The sequence below is a fragment of the Corapipo altera genome, unplaced genomic scaffold (assembly GCF_003945725.1).
Source record: "Corapipo altera isolate COAL_440 unplaced genomic scaffold, ASM394572v1 0, whole genome shotgun sequence".
Classification (NCBI taxonomy): domain Eukaryota; kingdom Metazoa; phylum Chordata; class Aves; order Passeriformes; family Pipridae; genus Corapipo; species Corapipo altera.
Window position 1 is genome coordinate 62,140,353 of NW_020884872.1, and position 23,373 is coordinate 62,163,725.

Here is a 23,373-nt window from a genome sequence, read left to right on the forward strand (position 1 = left end):
ATATAAAACAGATTCATGCCACTTATGATCAGGGTAGTGCCGTGACCTAATGTACCATTAAAAAAATAATTCACATCCAACAAAAATCACCTCTGTACAACTGTGCATTCAATTTCATAAAACAAGCCAGAGACACAGTAAGAGGTTAAACATATCTAAATATCAGTAAATTACACACATAATTAAACACAGATTTGACTTCAATTACTCCTATTTTTTAAGATGAACTGTACTCAAGAGAAAGTAATATTCATAAATAGGAAAACAGGAAAAAATCGACCCCCCAATAAAAAGAACAGGTTTTGTAATTTCAAGATATTCCCCTTCAGAAACAACAATTTAGAAATGTTGAGCTATGCTGTGTCATTCAGTTTCTTTGTGACACTGTCTATCTAAAGAGCCTCATGCTTATAACACAGTCTAAGTGAACCATATAAGGAACAGTCCTCAACAAGTCGTGTTTTCTCTCTATAACCATCCTATACTTCAAAGGGTTACAGTACCATCTCAATTTACTAATATATGTCAAGATTATTATGGAAATAATAATCAAAAGTGAAAAGGAATATATTAGTCTTTTAGGAGCTATTTAGGTGTTGATTGAGTTGCCTTAAAATTGGGTTTAATTTGTGCAAGAATCGAAAAGGGCTGAACTGAGGATGTAAAGCATTTTGGAGAATATTGAACCACTATTAACCAAACTTTCCCTTACTCTTTATGCACACAGTCATAGCGTATTTCCACTTTGCAATGTGCTTTATTGTCAGTGTTTTCATGCAGACATGTATAGCTGTTTTGAAATAGAAGCTCCTATATTGGTCCTTGCATAGAGAAAGATATTAACTTTTTGAGGTCTCTGATCTCAAGACTTTTACTGTTCAGATCTGTATACTGATATCATCTGAATTGTCTCCCCTTTCTGCTTTTCTGTATACATTTTCTGTATATATCCATCTCTTTTGTTTGTCTTTTCAAGATTATGAAGCCATAATATTCCCTTAAGAAGAATTTTAAAGCCTGATTATGACAACATAATTAAAAGTAAAGACTTCATTGCAAATGCAATGGATTTGATTTTAATGTCACTACTTACAGAGTAGAAACACTTCCTAGGTTGTGTTACATTGTTAGACTGAAATAGATGAAACTATAGAGGAAGTAAAGGACAACTTCTTAATCAAGATAATCAGATTTTTGTTTGTTATTAAGGAAACCTGACATCTGATAAATATTCTTACTCAGTCGAAGTCCTGGCAAAAGGAGGCTCAAACGGAGGCTTTGAACTGCAACACTATACTATCCACATGTGTTAACTTATTTTTGAAATCCCGGATTTAGTTTTTATGCTGAAGTAAAAATTATCTGCACCATCTGGTAGGACAAAGATGATGCTTGGACTGTAAATTCCATAATTTGTCATTGCAGTAAACAATTCAAGAAACTGTATAAGAAGTGCACACAGTGTCCTCTTCCACTGTGGTGCAAACTTTCCACTCTGTAATTACTTCACACTTTCTGGAATAAGTCTTAACCTTCCAGAGAATGTTTCCTCTTCCATAAATATTACTGACACAGCAGAAAACAGCTGGGATTTTCTGTAAATATAAAACTCAGACAATTAACTCATGTACAACACACACGTCATCATATTCAATTGCCATTTTCATGGTGGTTTGTCCTTTCTACATTTTATTATTCATTTATGATAGCTATTATATGCCTTTCAGAGTCTGTCTGGCTCTCCTGAGGAATATTTATGACTATTATAGGGCTCTTATGAGAAGACCCAAGGATAGTTATTGCAGAAACTCTGTGAAGTGCTACATTAGTGTAGAGATATGCTGGTAGTAAAATACCTGAACTTGTTTCAAAGTATCCCTTGATGGAAATTAAAAGATGGGCTTCTTCTGGTGAGGTTTTGTATCTCCTCTAACCTCATCACCTCAGAGAACCAAGTAGTTCTGATTGGAAGTTTAGTATTCAGTAGTTGCAACTGCTGCCTGGAATTAAGAGACTTGGAAGAGCTTCTAATGGAAAGAAACAAGAAAATACCCTGTTTTAAAAGCTATCTACTGCAGTAATAACACAGAAGAAATAAAAATAGAGAGACTATAGGTGAAAATAGAAGGCCTAAAGGTGCACCTTCTGACACTCAGGGGCATCTCTGTTACCCTTTACCCCTCTACTTCCTTCTATTTTAAAGAAGGAAGGGCAATGTCTTGAAGTGAATCTGAATGCTACAGTACTGCACCACCTTCCGAGAGGGAATAAATCTGTAAGGAAGAAAAATAAATTGGGAAGGAGGGACAAGGGCATAGCTTTCACTATCTGCTTTTTTTTTATTTATTTTATTGGTTTCTAATTTTATTCCTGTGTCAATAACTCACCGTGAAGCAAATTTTTGAATAATTTTTGTTCAATCCATGTCCATTGAAATCTTTAGTATGTTTCTTTGTCCCCTTCATATAAAGATCAAGAAGTCGTTTCAGTTTTGAACAAGAAGATTTTCTGGTACGTTAATGGTTTTGTGGGAACAAATATACTATATTACCAGGGAAGTAATTTGAGGAACATCTTGGGTGGTAAATGAAATAAGGTGATTTATCAGGATAGAAAAATTAAAGAAAGAAAAAGAGAAGATCAAAAAAGGGAGGAAACTAAAAGAAATATAAAAACAAAAGCTTCATAATATGTAGATACAATATAAATATAAACATTTCCAAATTGAGTGCAAAAATTATCTTCACCTAATATAGAATATAAATTCCTGTGATTAGTTCAAGTCCTGAGAATGCAAGAAATAGGTTCTATTATGCAGTCTCATTTAATACACTTTTTTCTAGTGGAATCTCTGCTATAAGTTAGATGATATCCTTATCTTTTGAACTTAGTTTTTGCTCAATGACTGAATGGCATTTTAGACCACTCCAACATTTATCTTTGGCTATTTGAGGGAAGTTGAAACAACCTATTTGCAAAAGACTAATCTTACCCCAGGAAAAATAGTCTCCACAGGTATCTTCGTTAATCAAAGGAGAGCAGAAGTTTCCACAAAGATGTTTCATAACAAGAGGCTCTTAATCATCACTCAGTCCTCCTGCACTGAGGATTCCTAAGAAGATTATCCTTCATAGGTAATAAAATCAGTCTTTCTGACTAGCCCTTCAAAGGATAATCATACTTCATTACAAAAATGACCCTCTTAAAATATTTCTTGACATGGAATGCGCTTTAGTGTTTTTAGCTGTACATTTCCATGTCTCTCTCCTTATTGCCATATTTCCCTCTGCCCACTTTCCTCTACTCTCACTTACAGGTCATTGATTTTGTTCAAATTATTAGTAAAAGTTCTTTTTATACTAGGTTGAACATCACACCACAAGATCAAATTACTATTCCCACTTTCCTGTACTCTTGCCCATAAGCTTCCTTGATTCTGATTCTTGGGTAAAACCCATCAGATTACTCATATTTAACCAAAATCAAAGAAAAAAACCAAATCAAACCAAACCACTCCCTCTCCCCCCCAAAAAAAAACCCAACCAAACAAAAAACATACCAAAACATGTAATGACTTAGTAAATAACTTAAGTGAAGTCAATATTATCAGTTTCCTCTAGCTGAGGATCTGGCCCTGAGTATTTGGTAAGTGTGAGATAAAGTGTAAATAAATCATATTGCAATATTGGAGTGTATGGCAATTGAGTTATTTTGTTTTCTGAATTCCCCTTCTTTTGCTCTTCTGGTTTACTTTAATTAACAAACAGCATGAAGCTTTTTAAACCTGTCCTTGATGTTCATTGAGGAACAGCAAATGCCAAACTTTAACCTACAATTAATCACAAATAGTGAGATACCTTATAGGAGGTAGCAGAAAATATAATCATTCACATTTAAATTAAGTGTTTCAAATAATGATTTAATTGAGAATTAATAAGGCAGTTATTGCAGGTTAATTAAATGCCACTTGGTGATTAAAAACATATTATTTATTCAGATTAACCACTATTAGGCAGTAGTGTAGCCCCACACCCTGCTGTGACTTATTATTTTAAAAGACTCTACCAATGTATTTCTCATTTTCAGGTTTGTTTTGTTTTTTACTTTGTTTCTGTTTCTTGAAAACAAGATGAGAAAATAACCCAAAATTCTTAGCATAAGATTTTTTTGTCCCTAACATAGAATATTTGTGGGGATTTTTGGCGTGAACATTTTTTAAGATTTATTTATAGAAATTGTAAGGAAAAAACCACTAAAATATTGCAAGTGTTGTACATATACAAGCTAATATAAAAAAAAGAGGAAATTTTAAAAAGAATGCATACAAAACAATAGAAATCGAGAAATTCAATTATCAAATCTGTAAACTTCCAAATAAATCCTATGATTTACCTAATGAGTCATAACCAGTTAATTTGCAATAATGTGTGAATATTGTCTTTTGGTGGTCAGCAGTGGGTGTTAGAAAAATCCACATATTCTTTTATAAAGCCTTTTTAACAGTGCATTGTTGCTTTTGTTGTGTTGTTCTGATAGGTTATTTAGAATTGCTTGTAGATGAAAGATTGCCATAATAGAGCAAACTTTTCATCTATATTACTACACAGTATAAGCACCATCTTTTCTGATTGTAAATCCAAAACAACTTTAAATCAAAGCAACCATGTAAATCAGTTTTGCATGCACAACAGGACAGTGGGGTTCACCTATCTCCGTTTGAACAAGAAACTGAAGCCTGGCAGGTAGCATGTTACAATCATTTCCTTTTGGAAAGATTGCACAACTACCTTGAGACGAGGGAAGTGACAATCATATATATATGCACATAGATATTCTTTGCCACTTTTGCTGATTCTCATCTTCTTCAATGAACTACCACCGCACAAAAAGATTTTATACTACAGAACCCAGGCCTCTTCACAATCTCTCAGTATTGTTGCAACACCCCTTTCTGCCTGAAGCAAGAGGTTTTCTTCCATTTTTCTGTTTGGACAACCTTCTCAAACACATGATGTGTTGTTATGTGCAGACACAGAAACTGGACTTGATGATCCTTGTGGTTCACTTTCAACTTAGGATGTTCTGTGATTCTATGATAAGTGAGCTAGAGAAATACCAGGCAGCTTCTCCCTTATAGTCATCTATCTTAAAAAACAATTTCTTTTATCCTGTTTTGACATAGAACACAGATGATTAGCCCAGCTTAAGTTAAAAAGATAATGAAGGCAGGAACTAATCAAAAGATTAATTTACCATGATTTATAGCAAAGTTCTTCATAGAAACTGAGACAGAGAAAAAGCTTCTATGAGCTGGTTTAAAACTATTGCTTAAAGTCACATATCAGAAGAATAAAACAGTTTCTTTTCACTGCTACAAACTGTATTGCTTTTTCACATCATCAAAGACAGTAGAACTGGTGTTCCATTGGCTGGAGAACATTTTGCACCAGTCTGCACAACTGTTATGACTTCTGAGAGGACAAAGTCCCCTACCAATCATCTTCTCTAAAGTCACAGATGGCTTGATGATAAGTATTTTGCTGGCACCAGTAGGTTTATAAACAGTCCTCTTAATAATATAACAGTTGAGTTTAAAGTCATTTTACAGAAAAAAATTTTACAGAAAAAAAACTTCATGACATATCTGAGTCATTAAGGGAAAGACAAACTTACAACGGAAAGGATTTTGATAAAGAAATCAATTACACTAGCTTCTGTTCCCTCAAATTCTCAGAATCTTAAGTCGGAAGAGGAGACAGTCAACAAGGTTTTTTTTACTTCAGTTGGGTGTATAAGTGTTTTCTCCAGAGGTCAGGAAGGTGACTCTTTCCTAAGCAAAGCAGGTAATAGAGAAAACTATAAGCTACCATGATGAACAAGACAGACAATCTTTTCTTGATGAAAAAGTCAGTGAGAATAGAGGAGAATGTAGCCTCACTTATTTTGCATTTCCTTCAGACTCCTCTAGCAGACAATTTCATCAACTTCTCACATCTCTGAAGTGTTCATGAAAGTGATGTATGACTGTGAGGTGATGCAAATGGTATATGTCAACAGGTGTCAGGATCTTCATAATGTTTGAGTTAAACAGCTGAAGATATTTTAAAAATATGTAAATATTTAAGGTATGTCCATTTTAAGATATAAAAGACTGGATACTCTTACAGTGCCATTTGGTGTAGCTGTATGGGCCATATGGCTGTTGTGGATCTGATTCCCACATTCTTCTTCAATTTTCCAAGACTGACTGCAAATTATAAATTGCAATCAGCTTTCCAGCCTCTTGGTATACCTCAGTGCATGCTCTGCAAACCTCACCTTATCCTAAAACAACAAAACAGACATTAAAATGAGGGAGCAATTAGCATGCAGATCAATTGTAAAATGCATTGCCTTGGCATTATTAAAACGTCAGTGGATAAGGATTGGGGTGGAAATAAAGGACAAAAGTATTTAAATAACTCAAAATGCATTATCATATATTTTTCTCTCTACCATTTTGGGTTCATACAATTAATGATTGAAATCAATGTTGTTTGAAGGTTCTGAGGTGGCATAAAGACAAAAACAACTTTCAATCTTAAAGAAAAAAATATACAAACATACTGACACATCCATACCTTTCATTACAATTTATCTAAAATAAAATTAGTGAGTTCTGTAATTTCAAAAGCACCCCATTACACTGTATTCACAGGGGTTTTTTCCCTCCCTGAGAAATAAGAAGGGTGAAAATGAGAGAGAACTCCATGAGATACAGAAATAAAGAATACTGATCTCTGATAAGTATGAGATGCTCAGCCTTTTTTTTTTTCTTTAATGAACTCAAGATGTGTTGTGACTGCAGTAGATACCATAGGTAGACAGAACACGTAAGAGCATCAGGTCTTACTTCATATCAATTAGTTTGCTCCTGCACCTTTTCTTGCTTTGGTGTTTCAGATCATATTGAAAGGGAAGACTTGCATCATACTTCATACTAGGAACAACAGCACTTTCTATGGAGAAAGTAAATCTGATGATACGGTATGGTAAAACCATGGTAACATCGCAATTTTTTTGCTTTATTGGGTTCCATTTGAATATGAAGCCCTTTAAAATGTCCTCTTTCTTCAGACATCCCATCCTCTCCAGCAGGAGGTATATCACAGATGACTCACTCACACATCACATCAGGACCATGGAGGATTCAGGAAGTGGAATCTGAATCCGTGTTGCAGAGATGCATCTGTGTGAAATGCCTTTCTTCAGCACACTGCTAAGTGTACTTAGAGGCTTTGCTTTGCTGTGGCTACACCTGCATTACTCCAGCTGGTGAACCGCAGAGATAAGATGCAGACGGTCAGGAGATGAGCATCTTGTCTCATCACAGGAATAATGAGAGGAACAAAATATTACAAAATACAGGTAGGTTAACATACAGGAAATAAATAGGCTTTAGGATGTGCAGGAGAAATGAATGACTGGGAATTTCTAACCACAATATAGGGAGTAAATAAGGAACCTCTAGGCAGATCTTCTTTGCTTCCTTAAAAGATGAACAAAGTAGCAGAGTGTGGGAATGTAGTTGAGGAGGTATGGAAGAATTTTTCTTCAAGGAGCGGAAATGCAGGGGGAAAACAGTATTTTAGTACTCATGGAAATGCTGCATGTAGGTAGGAAAAGACCTCCCATAGCATGTGTGGTTCTCTCATCTTAAATTGATTTTGGTAGAGATTGCAGAAACTGTATGAGAAACTATGAATATCCTAGAGGCAAAATTGTGAATAGTTTAGTCACAGTCTTTCCTTCTCATGGTATCCTATTTTGTACATTAGGGGCACTCAAGGTGTTTTTGAAACGCAGCTGAAACTCACCAGCAGGCTACAAGTGCTGGTGTGACTGCACTTGGAATGGAACATAAGCACAGCTACATGCTGTGACCTCATATGTCTTGTGTGTTAAGAAACCAATGTAAAGAGGAAAGAATGAACTCCCAGCCTCGCAAAGTAAAAGGCATTATTTATTATTATTGTTGTAATTACTATTACTATATTCAACAATAAGAAATGCTATGAGAACTGCAGTAAAAATATTTTTAATTGGAAAAATAAATTAAAATTTCCATCTTCAACAAAAAGAATTTTTTTCAAACGATTTCTTCAAAATTTTTTATATACTACATTATTTTATTGAAAGAAATATTTACTGGAAGACACATTTTTCATGGAGAATTTCACCATTCAAGACATTTCTGTCAGCTCTAGCAGAAGTAATTCTGTAAATATTTGTTTGACATTTTGTGTAATCAATTTTCATGTAGATTTTCGTTTGAGTTTTGAGTTATTTGATTATTCTTATTTGGAACTGATTAATTAGGGAGGCTTAGATTCTCCACTAAGAACACTAGAACAGAATATCAGTATTAAATCCCTAGTTCAATGTTTTTCAAACTAAGGATTTTAAATTGTTCCTGTCTTCCCATTACTATTACAGTAGATTGATAAAGTGTCCAATAGACCTATCTATCTCACAGGGAGGATACATAGTCAAACAAAAATGTCCAAAGAAGGTGTCAATTCAAATATTGATGTTCAAAACATTACCGTATTCCTACAAAATGGTCGGTTATCAGTAAAATACTTTGACCCAGAGCAACAGATACTTTGTATATGTAATCAAGAATACATTTTCTGTGTGAAGTAAGTCCTGTGACCTGACTGACATCTTCCAGTACAAATCTGTCCTCTCATTCTCCTACCAACACAATTCTCTTCTTGAACTAGATTGAATCTCACATCTGCAGCCTTGGCTGGTCTTCTGCTCTTTCAGACCTTTTTCTCCTGTCTCTAATTTTCTCTCTGCATACATTTTCTCACAACTCTCTGCACTTTCTTTTTGCCTTTGACTCACCCTTTTCTCTCTGTAATTTTCCCACTTCTTTTCCATCAGAGAAGTTCCTTAGCTGTTGTTCTTGAGTGCAGCAGCACATGGTGGTGACCCCTCTCTCGTTGTAACAACACTTCATCATGTTCATCTTCCTTGCAGTAATATTTCCATTGCCAGAAGAACAGCTACAAAACCACCAACTTCTTGTTGCATATTTCAATTAACTCTCTTTCACAAAGAAAAAAAAAAAATGACTGTACAATAGATGTTATGCTTCAGTGCTTTTAGATTAAACATTTTTATCCTTTAATGCATTCTTCTTTAAAGATTTCTTTTGATTTCTCCTCAGACTTACAATTCAAAATAAATTAAAATTCTAAATTTTTAGTCTTTGTTTAATTCTTTTGTTTTAAGCTAATAATAATGCTCAACTTATTAATTTTTAGCATATTTTAAAATAGTAACGACTAATAGTTAGATTTTAAAAATGAAAGCTTACTTCTCTTTTTGTTTTGTCACAAAGAACAGAAACATGAACAGTCCTATGATGGATTTATGAGGGGAAGAAGGGAGGAAAAAAGGTGTTAGCTTTTATAACAGTTTTTTTGCTATTTCTTTTTTGTGCAAAGAAAAGAATAGCTTGACAGTACAGCTCCTGCCACACTTTTGCTAATCTCAGCTGCCAGACTGAAGAGGACAGAAAGGGTCTCTGCTGTTGTACTATGGACTTCAGTAGCTCTACTGCTATTTCAGAGTCTGGGAAATTAAATAAAAAACAGCCTTCCCAGCTGTAAAATTGTATGATCCAGGAGACTCCTGAACTTATATGGACAAAGACATAAGGTGCAGATCAGGGGATGCTGTATTAACATGTGTCAGCCACTGAAAGAAAACCATTTGCCTCTATTGAGATCTTCACGTCAAAACTCAGTCTACAAATCTGCAAAAGGATTTTGCAGATCCTTTTGATTTAAGGTCCTGTTTATGCCTTTTTCTATATATGTTCAAGGCCAAGTTTGTTTTTCAGATTCACAGTAACTATTTGTCATGACAAAATCCCTTCCTTTAGTCTCAGCAATTGCATCTCCTTTCCCTTCCTATACCCAGAACAGTACTTCAGAGATTTTTGTGTCCTGTTTTTATACATGAAAATAAAATCTTTCATGTCCTTCCCCTTATCTGTCACATAGTATATAAAATATTCTAAATTTGAGATTTTTTTCAATATTTCTAAGTTACTTTTGTTTGAGTTTTTAAGTGGATAGCTTGAAATTTTTCTCTCATACTTGTATTTTTTTTCTTCTGAAGATCTACAAAACTTAATCTTCATTCCTTCAGTTCTTCTTTCTAGTTCTTGTTCATGATACTCAAGATACAAACTTGACAATCATCAAACAACTCTAAACAGTGTTCGAGTTTGATGATTGTTATGGTTTCCTGTATTTCCTTTACAACTGTTGCATTTTAGTGTATCTTGTCTTAGCCTTTGGCTTCAGACTTTCAGTGAAATAATCCTTCTATTCTAATAAAACAGTACCTAGAAGCAAAAATTCCTCATAAGGCCTTGTAGTCTGTGAACTAAGAATACTAGCAAAACACAGATTCAAGTTGGAATGAATAAATCTAGAAAGTAAAAGATTCTCCAAGGTATCCACTCTTAATACTGCTTTTTAATTAGTATTTCATAAAGTATATGACATACGTTGTGTTTGGCTAAATACATCTGTAACACATCTTTGTCTTAAAGTACCATCAAGTTCTTACTTAAGTTCCTTTCTAAGCAAGAAAGAAGTTTGCCTCATGTCCAACTATTTTAACACTCTGGTTCAAATAACTGACCATTTGTCTTATCCTAAACTTCCTTGATGTATGCATCTCACTTCTATTAGGTTCTCAAAAACTTTTATGCAAATTATCCTTAAAGGAATAGGGTACAAAATATTGTAACGTCTCCATATAAACAGGTACTGTTGGCACATCATAACATTAATCATCACACTGGGTGTTTATAGCTCCTATCAACGACAGAGTCAGGCAATACCCCTAAAGAGCATAAATGTTCAAACAGAGAATCTATCTGCCACCTAAAATTGTTAAGGAAAAGTAGATTGCAAAAATGCCTTGTTACCATACAGCTATAGCATCCTACAGCAACTAGAAGAAATTATCCTGTTTATGAGATATCTGCCTATATTTTTTTCCTCTCCATTGTAGCATTTTTAACATTTTATATACATTTTCTTGTGTCACAGTCTTTTAAACCATCTTCTAGGTAAGGAAATTACTAGAGACTTGCTTTTTTTTTTGGTTTTGTTCTTTGCAGGTCTGACATATTTTACCTTGTTACAGTGATGCAGGATTAGCACATGGCTTAAATTCTGCTTCCAAGAATTCTGTATTAGAATCAATATGGAAGCTTCACCTTCATATTCCCTTTACACAGAAGTGTAATTCAGAATGGTAGCTTTTAATCAGTACAGCCATTCAACATTGTAGTCAGTTTATTTTCTAGTTAGAGTTTATTTAAAAATAAAATTATGTATTCTATACCTATATGATGAAAAATATCTTCTGGCAAAATAGACACTAGTAAACTTATAGATAGATGAGTCCTTAGCTTATACATTGTTATACTTAGTTCAGCATTGCCTGACCCAGAAAAATATTCCTTAGTTAAGGAGATCGTGTTCATTTTGTGGTGCTTTTTTTCCTCTTTTTTTTTTCCAAGTACTTGTAATTACTGAAAGTTGGCCAATACACTCACTTAATCTTTTCAATGTGTTAACTGTTGCTTTATCTATCCTGGAAGATATAACGGAAGCTGATTTTGCACTACTTGAGTTTTGCAAATTGATGCTGCCAGGATCTGCTTTGCAAGTGATATTGAACTTTCACTGGATAAGATAACTTAGATCTTTGTTAATTTCATAGAATAATTAAGATTCCCTGTAAGTGGAAACCTTGGACAGGTATACGATGCTTAGAGGTACAAAAGCTGTTCAAGAATCATTATTATATCAATGCAATACGCTGATATAATTGTAAAATAGAAATAAGCCAGGTAAAAGAGCGGTTATAAAACACTCTGAGCTGTTTCAGCAAGATGCATGCTGACCTCAGACTATAGCAAAAAATCTCCCGTTACTTACATGACATTTTTTTCTGTGCAAATGTTTCACTCTGTGACCTACTTTTTCTACTTTATTAATTCAAAAAAATACAATGTAGCATGTGAAAAAGAGCCAGTGCTGATGAATACTACAGGCCCATTGCTTAGGTTACGAGGGAAATTTTCCCTTTGGTGAGCACAAGTTCTGAAAACACTTCATATTTCCATTCAATGACTGCATTAATTTGCTTTGTTTCTAAGCACTAGATACACTTCACCTAAATCCAGGCTTAATTTATCTACCTTTACCTATCCTTTAACATTGTGAAACTCATCTGTCCTATACAGGTTTACGACCTACCTAATTACTCTGACTGCAGGGACATGTAGGGGCATAGATTTCTTTGGTGTCTCCTTCTTCCCTAGGGAGCTACTTGGGCAATGCCCATGTGTGCTCACAAGTGGGAACAGGAACTTGTCTCCTGTCTACCAATCCACTGACAATCAAGATAACCAACTTCTTTCTCAGTCCCTAGAGCTGTCTGCAAAGTTGTTGGTCATGGCATAGAGTCATGTTCTAATACAAGCTTTCTTTATGTTGATAGAAGTAGTTGATGATATTTACTTCTTCTATAATACTTCAGTTTATGGAGGTGAAAGAGAACTGGAGTTCCAGCACACTTGCTGAGGGATTTGGATGATCAATTTATACTTAAACTTAAAAATAAGAGTAGACTAATCCCTTTCTTCTTCTTTTTTTTTCAATTTCCACCAATTAAAAGGGATTAAAATTATTTTGTTTTCTGGGACCCTGCTTGAGCAAGACGATTGGACTAGATGACCTCCTGTGGACCCTTCCAATTTTACCCTTTCTGTGATTCATAGTTTATACGTGTTTGCGCTGTTACAGTTTTTAATCATAGGACATAAAATTTAAGTAGAGACATAATGCAAATATTACATTATGACAGAGGTGTATTGCTATTCCTTTTTTGTTTCAAATTCAAAGGAAAATCTTGTAAGCATAACGGTTTTTATGAAACTTAAATGAGAGCAAAAGATAGATTACTGCGAAAATGCAGATAGATATAACTCTTTTTCCCATAAGTAGGCCATGTAGTAACTTGTTTTTTACGGTATGCTTAGTTGTCATAAGCTGCCTTTAAACCAGGTTAGAGGCAGTCTATATGTTCTTGCTTTGGCCTACGTAATCTTAGCACAGGCTTATGTGATACAGTACATGCTATAAATCAATGCAAAACACTGTGGAGTAGATAAATGTCTTTGTTATAGGAGTTCTTATTGTATTAATAGGATTCCAAAATAGAGATTCAAAAGAGATAATATTCTCATTAAAACAGAAAGTCAAAATATGGTACTGATAGGATAATGATTTTGTGTGTATGTTTAAATGTGTGTATAGGGAAGACTAAGAAAAATAGGTGCATATAAATTTATCCATAAAATCATAGAGGCATTTTATATACTTTGAAACCTAATGACCTGGAACTAAGTCCTGAAATTTTGTTTCAATTAAGTTAAAGTATCTCTGAAGTTCAGTAGTCTTAACATTTAAACTTTTAACTTTTCAGTCAGAAAATTGGCAGACAACTAGTTTAGTTCTTTAGTCTGTAGGGAATTAAATACCAAAGTACAACCAGACAACATATTGGATATACAATTTCAAGAACGAGAAATTGAATAAAGCCATATGAATTGCAAGTAGAAAAGTAAAATGCATTTCTAATATCCCACAGTGAGGAGTTTTATTTAGGTAGAAACATACTGAAAAGCAGCTTCCTCAAGCAAACATCATGAAAACTTTCTAGCTGATGATATCAGCTAGAATTCTGGAATGCAAAGGGTTAAAGAATCCAAGAGATTTCATAATTTCTCATACATCAGTGAGAAAACCTTAGGGCTGATGCTAGCTGATGAACCAAGATTTAATGTAATATGGTCAATTCATTTTGTACTGATTACAGTTCAAGCAGTTGCATCCTGCCCTATCAGTTATACTTCTCAGAAGGCTGCACTATTTTGGGTGAAAATAGACATAACATCAAAGAGTTTAAAATATATGCATTAGGACAGGGAAAAATGAGTATAAACTGGAAATGTTAAAAAGAAATAAAATGAAGAAATCCCTTGTCTAGCTGCTTACATAGAAATTTTTTCAAAGAATTTTAGAAACTAGATCTGCATTGAAAACAACATCGTAATTTTTTTAAAAATTAGTATGTTTTTAGGCTTTATACATAAGACCTATTATACCAATAATGAATAATAAAACATAATTTTAGAAGTATTGTGGTCTAAGTCTGCTCCCAATAGTCCAACAGTGAACTATATTTTTTAGAAAACTTCTCTCCAGTGTTCATTTATCAAAATTCTGCTGTCCTTTTCAGAGGAGGTTACTTTACTCATTTAGGGATGCGTTTTGTAAAAGCTAGCCATCTTGTGATGTTTTATCCAAAGCATTATCTATTCAAAGGAAAAGGAAAGGAAAACAGGGATTAATTCTCAGCAATGAAGATGTAAAGAAGTGGAGTGGACCCTGAGGAGTAGGTAGGATAGAATGCTGTTAAATGATTTAAGCTAGTTCTTATGATTGCCTCCACACAAATATCCCCAATTGGTATCTATTTGACCTAGACTGATAACAGTACACATAACAATTCAGTTATGGGTTCCCTTCTGTACAGGTACAGTGATACCTCCTATCAAAATAAAAAGTAGATTTTGTTAGAACAGTAAATAGTAGGGAAGCTTTGGAGTCATGAGTGATTTTCTGTTACAGAAGCAGGTATATGGGATAATAAATGAAGGATTGATTTTATATTCCTGATTCAAACAAATAATAAATTTTCTGTTGTGTTCACTGAGATTATTCTTTTAAATGCAACTCAAGATCAGAACATTTTCTAGTCTGCTCTTACTTTTTACAGGACTACAACAGTGCTGAATAAGGACAATCATTTAAGGAAAAAATCAGCAAATTTATTTTTTTGAGAATGCTCTGGAAAGGTCACCTCAGATAAATGTTGGTTAACTCTTAAATCTTTGGTCATTCTGAAAACACACCTTGAAAACTGTAAAGTGTATGTTTTTCAAATAAATTGAGAAAACTAATTTTCTCTATCAGCTGACTGGGCTCTGGGGTTTCTCTACTTTCAAAAGTACTCAATAAAGAAGACAAACCAAAAATAACTCTTTATTTTATGTGATAACCTCTGTTATTTTGTGGCTGAGTCCAGGCTACATAGAGGGGATGACTGACTGTTACTTTTGAAGGCATTCACTAAATTTGACAACTTCTTTTATACTGATATATGTCAACGGCTCTCTGGTCAAGTCAGCTTGCTTCCACATGAGACCCTTTGCAGTACGCTGAAGTTTTTTTGAAGAAAATACTTTTCCTCCAGTATGAATCATAAAGTTTAATTAATTTATATCAAAGAACTAAGATCAAGTCAGCTATTTTAATTTATGCCAGCTGAGCCACATAACTTTCACTGCCTTTTCCAATTGTGTCAATCTAACATGATTGTCACTGTAAACAGATGGAGTATTATGGCAGCATTAAGCATTTTGGGTAGAGGATCACGCAGAGGACTTACACCCTTTGTTCTACTTCTCCACTTGATACTGTAATGATTTTGGTATACTTAGTTTACTATTTTTACATAGATAGCTTTCAATTAAGAGTCATAAAACAATCATAAAATTCTATCTTCTGATGACAGGGTATTTTTGTGGTATTGACTGTGTGTGAATACAGACGTACATTTGTACAGCAAGCTGTGTCATAATAATATTTCGTGTATATTTTATTTGAGCTACTGTAGGAACTCATATTTTCTCATTTCTCAAGAAATGTATATTTTTTTCACATTTTTTTCTACAACCCCAGTCAATGTTCTTGTGCAAGATGTCCTGGTACTGAATTCCTTTCCATTTTTGATTACCACTACATAAAATTGTTTATGTATAAGTTATCACGCAGAAGAAACATCAAGACTGAAAATGAGAAGATTAAAGTTTTTCATTTGGTATAAATTTTAAGAAGTTAGAGATTTACAAATAATAGTTTATACTAGTCTATCTTTTAACATGTGTTAATAAACAGCTAATATTCTACCCTGTCACAGAATAACATAGACCTTAATCAAGGCAAAAGACTTAAAAATATGCTTAAATTTTATCATTTTGGGACTGAGGCAAACCATCCCACGGTATCTCTCCATTGATAACATCCGAATGGATCCAGCTTCAATATGGTCAGCACAACTGTTCAGCTGTAAGGTTACTGCCATGTCACATCTTAGCATACTGCCCAAGGACGTGTTGATAGGTTGACTACAGCCCCAGAACCTTACCTTCACCTCAGCAAATCTGTCTTGAAGTGTCACTGAGAATTGTACATCAATATGTCCTGCTCTCCCTAATGACTGGTCTTCTGGCCAGATCTTTATAGTGATTTTATTAAACAATCGTGGTGTGTTTTTTAGTAAGTATTGAATTTTGTGTGGTTGAAATTGTTTTGGGATTTTTTTTTCCTTTGTTAATTCCATAGAAATTATTTATATTATTCAAATCCTTGAGCAGGTGCTTTGGATGAAAGTAGCAAATAAAATTCTTGAGCCATTAGTCAGCTAAATGCACCATAGCAATACAAGTAAACGTAGAAATATACTGTGTAACTAACCACACATAAAATAATTTGGTTTGCATTTAGGAAACTATCGACCTGACAAAGTATTTTGGCTATACCTGCAGTGGACTGTTGATGACTTATTCATATTGCGAGCAGGCTTCCCTAAGCCCACTAGGAAGAGCTGTAATGCTCATTGCTATTCCATCCCAGAACAGGTAACAGCTGAAAAACAGTTAATAATTATTAAAGGCATGCATTTCAGGCTACTACAGTGAAAATCATCAGAAAAAAGTAAATATGTATCTATGCATTCAAAAGTTTAAACAAATTAATTGAATGCTCCTATACTGTTATATGTAATTCTACTCTCTCCTTAATTCTAATGTGTTGATCACCTAAATGAAGTAGAAGAGGAGTGGATAAAGAAAAGCTGGATGAGATATATTTTGTATCTCATAGATAGATTTCACAGGATAAAGATAAAACTTCAAAGTGAGATGACAGAAATGAACAAGTATTCTAAATCACGAGTTCCGACAAAATTTTTTTGCCAAGAAAAATGGGTTTAAACTAGAAACAAGATCAAGATTTTAAAAGATATTTCAGAAATAAAAAATATGCTAAATGTGTATGCCTGTACCATCAACTCTAATTGGTCATGACTATAGTCAATTTGGTAAAGTCAAAGTTTAGAATCAGAAATATAAAACCACATTTGGGAAAAAAACATGCTTAAGATGCATATCTGACCCCTCTGAAGCCACAGCTTTACCAAGTAGGGTCAATGAAGTTGTAGCAATGATATGACATGACATGACTTAACAACAAAATTAGCTGAACACCTTTTTACAGAAAAAAACTTAAGCAGAAATGCTGATTCACCAAAACTAAAATTCTGAGAAACTGAATTATATTCAGTAGTAACCTCTCTAGCTTCCTCACAGATAACACTCTCAGCTTTCAGGTGAAAATGATTCTCTCTAGCTGTAAGGCAATTTCATAATATGGACTTCAAACAGATACTTAAATGTTAGCTACTTTGAAAAACAGAGAATGAGTCATTTCTATGTAACAGAGGGGAAAAATCTTTATAAAATTCCCCTTACACTTTGATATAGTCTGGGATAAAAACGGTAAAAGAGAAGAAAATAATACAGATTTAATTTTGAAATTTCTAAAATGCAATACTTCAAATCAATTTTGTTAAAAATCTCAACATTTTCAACTTTTAAATATCACATTTTTAATTTTTTTTATGTTTCTAAATATTGGCTTAAAATTGCACCAGATAAATAGGTAAGTAGGTAGAGACCAAAAAAACGCAAACCCAAATGTTGTGCTACAGATTAAATAAAATATTTCCATTTGACAAAACTGACATCAGTGATCTTTAGTGCCTATGTGAAAACTTGACAAAATCCTTTCTTTCAAGTCAAGTATTTTCATTAGTTTTTGCTTCCGGTTTTCATAATGAAAAAAGAAATTTCGTATTGCTCAGTGTGTTAAATATACATGGTCAGATTTGTGGGGAGTAAGAGTGATGTTGCTCCTGTGAGGAGAGGCCAGGGCTATCCCATGCCAGACACAACCATTTCCAAATGTCCTCTTGAGGATGGGAGTAACTGAGCAGCTTTATGGACATTTATCTGGTAGATAAGGATATCTCATCACACTATTTAAGGGGTGGGGGGAGAGGTAGGTAGGTCTATTTAAAGAGTTCATTACTCTTCAAGGAAGAAAAAGAGAAAACCTCCCAAAATATTACTCAGGGAGGAGAAAATATACTACAATTTCAGTATATTATGTATCTAATGACTTTGGAGAATAAAGTTCAGATATTATGCCCAATGTGGGCATATTCCCTTTGTGGGAAGCAGAATAAAGCTAGTGTGAATCCAAAGGTCTCTGGGTTTTTTGTCACTTGTCTGAAGCAGTCTTTTAAAATACGTCTTCATACAACATGCCTGTACTCAGGACCGGTCTGTATATTATACTGTGCTTTTAGTCAATGCAATTAGCAAAAAGAACTCATTTTCCCTTTATTTTCCTGCAGTACACAAATCTGGCAGGTTCGTGACAGGTATCCTTCCTTCTTTTTTACTCCATAGAGAAAGTCTTAAAATCACGGGATGATAATGATAATGAAGAGGACTCAATGCTCAACCAGTATAGTATCAACGTCTCTGGCTCTGAGCAAGAGAGATAGAAAGGCAATAATGAACTACATACCTTCTGACTTTCTGTCACAGTCCATTGATTAGAAAGTATGGACAAAAATTTTAATAATTATTTGATACATGAATAAATAACTGATGCCCTCTATTGTGAAAATACAAGGTCTATCTTTTGAACTGACTCACATCTCTTCTTTGTGGGCCATGTTCAGTGTTTGCACACAGTAACAGAGTATAAATTATGCAGGGATAATGATTCAAGAATTCAGGAAGGACTTTAAAAAACTTACTGTCTGCAAGGCACACCTGTGCTTCTTTACTTATTAATATGCGTTTCTTTGTTTCTACATTTATATTTAGAACACTGTAAAGGGCAGGTTGGGAGAGTAAAGTTTTTGAAGATACTACCAATAAAAGTTACAAAAATAAGTGGGAAAAGTTTTAAAATAAGTACAAAACAAAGTCTTCAAACAAAGCAATGCAAACCCAGAATAGAAAGTGGAAGTTTCTACAGTTATACAGACTTTAGGCTCTGCTGAACAGCTGTGAGTCCAGCTTTGAGGGGAAAATGTATTTGCAAAAGGGAATGATGAGATTTCTGCATACAAAATATCTTAAGCTTGACATGCATTTTTATGAATGTAACAAAGGTCTAGTAATCACTGTAATTTGTAAGGAGTGATTCCTGCTCCTTTACTGGACTGGTTAGCAACAAATTGGCAAATAGTTTATAAATGTTACTGACATGGGTGGTTAGAGTTGTCTTGCTTTAGAGATTAGGACATTTTGTTAGTTTTTTATAAGAGTTAAGTCTGTTCACAGTGAGTAGTTATGGAAACAATTTTTTTAAAAGGTAACACATTTCATTTTGTACATTTGAGCATTCATTCTGCCCAAAGAACTACAGAATGTTGCAAGTACAAGGTAAACTGTGTTGAACACAACAGCCTGACTCCGCACTAATGAAACGACTGGGTTGCTGAATTACTCCTTGCCTAGGAACACTCTTTTGAGTACTGTAAAAATTATAAATTATGACCACAGCAGAAGCAATACGTATAAGGGTAAACTCTGAGTTATATACCACATTTGACATGCTGAGGTTGGCATATTATCATGGCTTGCTAAACCCTCTTGAATCTCTGTTTACAGGTCTGCTTAGCTACTGGCCACATGAAGAAGTAAGGAAGCAGCAACCTGGGGAACACGAATGCACAGGGTGCACAGAATGGTACCCAGGTCTTCATCTTGTCAATGCACATCATACTGAAAAGGTGAAGACCTACACATATCTCCTTGTGAAATATATTTCAGGAAAGTGTACAGTAATATCATTTATTTGGATTCCTTTATTCAAATACAGTTTAATACTAGACAGACAAGTATACTTTCCTCTATTAAGAACCCTCAAATTTTGTTTGATAGAAACCCTAATTTCTCAGATATTCCTCACCTTATTTAATTTCAAAGTTTCCATTAAAAATATGTATGATATAAAATAGAAATATATATAGGCAGAAAAGTTCTAACACATCTTCATATCAGAAATTAGAAGATACATGCCAAAAAGCTTAAATGCTATTTGCAGAACTACAACCTAAACATTCATAACCTGTTACCTAAGACTATAAGTCTCTACATTGTTTTAAAGTAGCTTAAGAACCTTAAATGTCTACTCAAAACTGCATAGATCTAGGGAGCACTAAACAGGTAAGGCTCTGGTTTATATCTCAGCTCTGTAAGAAAGTAAAAATTTCATGGTTTGGGAATGGTATTCTTCAATTTAGTACTCCCTCCAGCTCCCCTCTCCCCTCTCCCATGCAACGTGCTGCAGAGAGGAATTGAAGGCATAAAAGGCAAAGATCACAGGTTGAGACAAGAACAATTTACTGGAAACAGCAATGAGATAAGAAAACATACAATAACAGCAACAATATTAGTGACAGAAGCTACAAGAAAGGTGAATGATTTACACAGAAACCTCCCAACAATAGACAGTACCGGACAGCTCCCACCACCACGTTTACTGAACTGGAGTAGAATCCCTTCTCCCTGGAAGAAAATTCCTTCTCCCCATCCCCAGCAATGACATAAAGTGATATAGAATAACCTCTGGGTCCTGGCCATGCCTCCTCCTGGCTACAACCAGGACAAAACCCAAGATACTTTCCTCTCTGAATTGCCTGTTTGAGACTGATTCATCTGACTTTTCAGATTATCTTTGTTGGGTTGAACCTCCCGGAAACTATTAACATAAAATATTGCACTCACTTCTGTCCTTTCCAGTTTTTACATAGGAATATTTTGGTTAAAGAATGCACCTGTGCCCCTGGAAGACCTTGTCTGAGTTTTCACACTGCTGTAGGGAGCTGAACCCATATCACCAGAGCCATCTGTTAACCAATAGGCTGTTTGGTATTCAAACCAGGTCTTAAGTTCATCCGTTTAACAAATGTTCTGCTTATATAAATTTTTTGCAATATTTATGGAGCAAGGGTTGGATTTTCATTCTTTCTCATTCTAACTCTCTAATTACCACCAGCCTATGACTTAATTCAGCATTTCATACTGAAGAGGCAGTACTGCTTGTTCAGCATGTCTTAACATGTCAAGCTTATGGTCTTTATTAAGCATCCCAATATCTAGAAATCTGATCATAAAACACTCAAGATGAAATTTATGTGACCAAACATATGCAGCTAGGCTATCTTTATTGTCAGAGATAAATATATTTAGTGGAAGACTCCATTCTACCTTTAGGTGGCTATCTGTATTGGGTCAGAATTTCACCTTAAAACAATCTCCTTGAATTATAAAGAGTGTCTAGAGTGAAAAGTTCAGCTGTAGGTGAATGGTTTGCAGATGTCTAAAGTCTGATGAGGTAATTTCAATCACTTTTAGTATCTATGTCTCTTTTTTTTTTTTTTTTTCTGGAACTATTGTTAATACCTGTTTGGAAAGCATTTTTCTTGCATAATTTGAGCAGCTATAAAAATTGGTCAAATAATTGAGTTTGGAAGCATATTTTCCTTTATCATGTGGATAGAAGTTTCTTCATGAATTTTACCCATCAGACTTTCAAGCTTTTCTGTCCTTATCAAATTAATGTATTATTGTCTGAAATATAAGTTTTCTCTCTCTTCTAGGTTTATGTGCACTTTCAGTGCTACAGGTGCTGTGGTTGTAGTGACAGAGTTAGTCTGTGTGAAGAGAGGTCAGAACATGGCCCATGTCAGATACAACTAGTTTCAGACAGCTCAAATAAACCCACTGCAGGGCACAGATGGCCCACTCAGCCAACATGGTGACTCCTCAGAGAAAATGGATGCAAAAATGCATCACAGCAGTGTCAGAAATGAGGAAAAACATGTGAGAAGTATCCCTGCAGAAAGTAAGGTGAAAAAAGGAGGACTCCTCCTCCTCTACACTTGCAGGCACCAGTGTAGAGGTTCCTCTGTGATCATGGTGGATCAGGTTGTCCCTCCGGAGCTCACGGAGGACCACAAGGGGGTAAATATCCACACTGCAACCTATGGGGGACCCCATACCAGAACAGGTGGACATGTTCTAAAGAAAACACCAGCCTGTGAAGTGAATCCAAGATTGGAGCAGATTTTCTTGCCAGAACTGCAGCCCATGGGGGACCCACACTGGATCAGTCTGTTCCTGGTGCACCATACTCCCTGGAGAGAACACATGCTAGAACAGTTCTTGAAGAGCTGCAGTCTGTGGGAAGGACTTATGCTGGAGAAGTTTTTAAAGGACTCTATCCCATTAGAGTGCCCACATGCTGGAGTAGAGGAACAGTGTGAGGAGTAAGGAGAGGCAGAGGCAAAGTGTATTCCTCATCCTCCTGCCCTGTTTGGATTAGAGAAAGTGATAGAGTAGTTGAGAATGAAGCAGCGAGGTTGAGCCTGGGAAGAAGGTAGTGTGGAGAAAGTTGTTTTAGTTTTTGTCTTTGCTCCTTACTTAACTTTTAACAGGCAAAAAGTTTTGTTTCCCCAAATTTGATCTGTTTTGTCTGTGAAGGTAGTGGGTAAGTGATCTTCCTATCTCAACCCCTGAGCATCTCCATCTTCTTTTGTCCTCATCCTGTTAAAGAGCAACTGAACAACTGTCTGGCAGCTGACAAAGTCAACTTATTGCATCTTTATACTGAAAGTGGTATCTTTCTGTGTTCTTCCCAGAAAAGTAATGAAATGGGGTTTTTTTGAAAGATGGAGTTCAAAGAGATGCATGGATATATCTGCGTTGTCTGTTGAGTACCATTTGGAATCTCTTTGCTGTTATAGACTTCCAGGTGTTTAGAAGGGAGATGGATTGGCCACAAGCTACTGTCTAAAAGCAAGGTAGCCTTTACCAGAAAGATGTAGGCCCAAATCATCACAATATTCAGAGCAGAGATGTGCCTCTCTTTTTTTTCAGAGGAACATTAATTCCACTAACTGCAATACCATGTGATCCTTACAGGCATGATTGGATTCTGTGGTTGTAAGCAATCCTCTAAATATGCATTGACAACACTGATGAATATTTATAAGGATAGGCAGAAATAATAGTAAGGT

At 34.9% G+C, this 23,373-nt stretch overlaps 1 long non-coding RNA gene across 1 annotated transcript; it reads left to right on the forward strand.

Moving 5' to 3' along the window:
• Nucleotides 1-14,441: 14,441 nt before the first annotated feature.
• LOC113942987 lies at nucleotides 14,442-20,018 on the forward strand. Its single transcript, XR_003526142.1, has 3 exons — nucleotides 14,442-14,545; nucleotides 16,716-16,849; nucleotides 19,961-20,018. It is a non-coding gene; the product is annotated as an uncharacterized LOC113942987 (long non-coding RNA).
• The last annotated feature ends 3,355 nt before the right edge of the window (nucleotides 20,019-23,373 follow it).